Source organism: Suricata suricatta, chromosome 6 (genome assembly GCF_006229205.1).
Source record: "Suricata suricatta isolate VVHF042 chromosome 6, meerkat_22Aug2017_6uvM2_HiC, whole genome shotgun sequence".
Taxonomy (NCBI): Eukaryota; Metazoa; Chordata; class Mammalia; order Carnivora; family Herpestidae; genus Suricata; species Suricata suricatta.
Genome location: NC_043705.1, coordinates 75,202,091 through 75,206,119, shown reverse-complemented (window position 1 = coordinate 75,206,119; position 4,029 = coordinate 75,202,091). Strand labels below are relative to the sequence as shown.

At 40.1% G+C, this 4,029-nt stretch overlaps 1 long non-coding RNA gene across 1 annotated transcript; it reads right to left on the bottom strand.

The window, feature by feature from the left end:
• Positions 1-925: 925 nt before the first annotated feature.
• On the bottom strand, positions 926-2,529 carry LOC115293634. The gene is made up of 2 exons (XR_003909540.1): positions 2,368-2,529; positions 926-1,033 (listed from the first exon to the last, which is right to left on the bottom strand). It is a non-coding gene; the product is annotated as an uncharacterized LOC115293634 (long non-coding RNA).
• Positions 2,530-4,029: the final 1,500 nt, after the last annotated feature.

The window sequence follows — 4,029 nt, the reverse complement described above, 5'->3', positions numbered from 1 at the left end:
GCAACATAGTTACAGACTCTGGGATTCTGGATGTGGACATCTTTGAAAGACATTATTCAGCTTGCCATGGGATAAGGTTATGGTCTTTACTGCGTGCTTTGCTATTAGCATCCCTTAGCGCCTGGAGAAAATATGTGCTGACTTAATGCTTTATTATTTGCCTCATTCTGTGAAATACGTAATGCTCTTACCATATGAGACAACAAAAACATCAGTCATTTACCATTCTTCATGATCACAGAGTTGCACTATTATTTTATATACCAATGAAAAAGAGAAAAGAAAACACTGCCAATTAAGCTTGGCACTACCTAATGTGAGATGCATTTTGAGGTGATAAATGTTTAAATGTGATAAAATGTGTTTCAAAATAAGTGAAATATTTAAAATTGGGGTTTCAGAAGACCACATGGCTCAGAGATGGCCCAAGAAATTTCTTTCTCTTCCATTAACATATGACTATTATAAAGTTCCTATTTCAGGTAGGAAAATTTGGTTCCATTAAAATGCAGCATTAAGAATACTTCAGTTGACAGGGGAGCCTGGGTGGCTCAGTCCATTAAAAATACTTCAGTTGACTTAGTGCTTGCCATGTCTAAAATGTATGCACATTTCTGCTTTAAGTTATAGTTAGTAATTTCCTTTATTCCAGTACTCTGGATACCAAGAGTGAAAAATACTAGTCCTGTTAAGGCCATGTCCTTTGAAGATGGACCTATTATTTTGTACCTTCCAGTGATAAAATGACAAAGTAATCATCTATAGCATGCATTAGATACCTAAAGGGCACCAAAGTAATTAAGTCTACATTATTTACCTGGAGCTTTTACGTCTCTGGGTTGACAGTTACTTCATAGCCAGGATGGATAGGAATGGAATGGAAACATAATTTTCTTTAAATAGAAAGAAGCAAATAGGCTGCATCTTGACGGTCCTTATCTGCATTTCACCTTTATTGTCTCAGGAGCAATTCTTTCAGCATACAGCACAAGCCCTTGTGTTTTCATTATTTTCTGCCAACAATCTCTCTTTCCTAGGTGAAACATCTAAAGTTAATAAAGAGATAAAACCCATTTTCTTTGAGCTGTGTTTTTTCAGATTTTTCAATATTCAGTTAAGAAAGGGCAAAAGTTGCAGACCACCTTAGAGGAATACTGTTAGATCATTTTGATTTTTTTTCTTATATAGTATTTCTCAACCTAGATTGTGGAAAGAAACCTGATATTGCTCAGCTAGGGTATGAAACAATGATAATGCTTCTGAATTTCAGAAAATGCTGAAACAAAAAAGAAGATTCTCATATCTCAGAGCTCTACATTGTAGAGAGCTCCCATTCAGTCCAGAATAAGTTTATGAAACTTTTTCTTGGCAGACAGTACAGATTTTCTTGTCTATTGTAGTGAGTAGTGTGATTTGAAATGTTGGTCTCAGAGTAAGGACTACCTGAAAATGTAGCTTTGTTTCCTAGCCCAACCAAATGTAAGGGAAATAAGAATGTTTAAGGTAGTGAGGGGTATCGACTTGGTCTAACCCAAGATCCTTAATTTTACTGATTAGGAACCATGTCAGAACTGGTACTGTAGGTCAATTTTTCCATTGGGTAGGCAGTAAATTCACAGTTATTTACTTATTTATTTATTTCCACAGTCAATTTCTTTTAGGTTTTGAATATACACAGCTAAACTAATTTGTAACTCTAAGACTACCTAGAATTCAAGCCACCAAATGCACTGTGACAGGTTTTCTTTATTTACACTTTCTAGAGAAAAATGTCAGTTGCAGAGATTTCACTAGCTGAGAGCTATATGCAGCAGTGTTGAAAGCACTTATTTTTGGGGACTGATATACAAATAACTTCTATGAAAAATTATTCATTTTCTCTCCCTCAGAATTTATTTGGACATGAGATTAAAAATAATATTTGGCCCATGGAACTTAATAGTTTCAAATGTAAATAGCCTCCTTCTTACTAAAAAACAACAATATATATTTATATATATTCCAAGAGCTGGACTTCTGTGTCTAAGAAGTTCAGAACCTGAGTGAAAGAGAACTAGGCAGTCACAGTCCTGTTTAGGTTCCAGGTAATGGATTGGTAAACCCTTATACTTCCTGTTTTGATGGTAGGAATTCCTAGGATTTGTCTCTCACATTTTAATAGTGCAATACAAACAAATTTGAGATTTCTAGTTTAAACATATTTGGGGGGGGACCCTAAGATAGCACTTGCTAAACTTGTTGCTACTCTACAATAAAATGTGACCATAATATTCACATGTGAGTCACATTTGCAAAAGTCCCAGGACCCAACTGAAACCACAAGAAAAGTAGTCTATCTGCAGTTTTGCTTTCTGCTGTTTCAGTTACCTGCAATCAAGTCAATAGTCGAAAAGAAGGCGATCCTTTAGCCGGAAGGCAGGAGATCCTTCAGTCGGAAAGCAGATCATCCTTTGATGAATCATCAGGTAGGTAGTAGCTGAACTCTATGTCACAATGCCTATATCATTTGCCTCACTTCATTTCATCATAGAGGGAATTTACTGTCTCACATTGTCCTAAGAAAGGTGAGTACAAAGGCACCTGGGTGGCTCAGTCAGTTATGCTTCTGACTTTGGCATAGGTCATGTACTCATGGTTTGTGAGGTTCAGACAGTTTGAGGCTGTACGCTGATAGTGAGGAGCATGCTTTGGATTCTCTCCCTCCCTCTCTTTTTGTCCCTCCCCCACTCACACTTGCCCTCTTTCCACCTCTTAAAAGTAAATGAACTTGGATAGTGCTTCGACAGCCAAGTCAGGGAATGGGGCTAAAGACAGACCCAATGCACAGTCGTAGCCCTCCAGTCTCCTCTGACTCCCAGAAAACAATTTGGAGATAATCACAAATGTCTCTGGTCCTTAGATGGTTGTCCTCAGGTTAAGATACTGTCAATTTAGCTCCAGAAGTAGGGAGCTCTGTAATTTTCATCCACCTCATTTATCAAACTAAGAAGGACTGAAGCCACTGTACTCTGATCTGCAAGAGCGGGAGGAAAACACACAGAATCCACAAAGAAAACAGCCTCATAGGTGCCTGAATGAGTGTGAACTGGGAAAATAAAAATGGACCAGGCCGGAGGCTTGGAGGGGAGGAAGAGCCTCAGAGAGCAGCGCAGAGGCGTGAGCATACAGGGCCTCAGAGAGACCAGGGAAAGAGAAAGAGAGGCTGAAAATACTCCTAGAGCTGTCTCTAGAGAAGAGAAAAATCTTGGCTCAGGATGGAGAGGGATCCTAGCATCCCATCTATAACTGCTGGGCATGGGGAGAGAAATCCGTCCCCTTGAGATGGCGCATTTTCCTTGGGGCTGGCGCTATGATTCCAGGTGGAGCCAGGAGAAAACTGCTCCCAGACTCCTCCTACTCATCCCATCTTCCTAGCCAGCTGCCTGCAGGAGTACATCTCATCTTGGGCCATAGCATTAAAGTGCGGTGACTAGGATTTGGAAACGAGGCGAGATTTGGAAAATACAACTTGGCCCGCCTGTGGCACAGGGAGATCTGACACAAAAGACTGGCTTGCAACACTTGGTTCCAGAAGGGATTAGAGCACTGCCATTCTTCTCCCCACAACCACCAAGGTGGGACCATGGGGAGCAGCAGGACCCGCAGGACCTGCAGTGGAGGTGAAACTGACCTCCACCAAACCACACCATTCCACACTGGAGAGCTGCCTTTTTTTTTTCTTTTTTCTTTTTCCTTTTCTCCTCCCGCCACTGCTGCAGCTGGAAAGAGCAACACTGATGCACTGCTGTGATTAGATCAGTTCTTGCTAATCAGATATATTTTCCTTATCTCATTCTTATCTCTCCCCTCTGCTGGAATTACACTTTCAGACAGTCCTTTGTTTTTTGTTGTTTTTGTCCTCCCCCTTTTTTCTTTTCTTTGCTTTTTTTTTCTTCCCCCTTTTGGTTTGCTTGTTTGTTTGATTTGTCTGTGTGTTTGTGTGCTTTTGTTCCCTGTGTGTTTGTCTGTCTGTTTTCCTTTTCAGGGCTA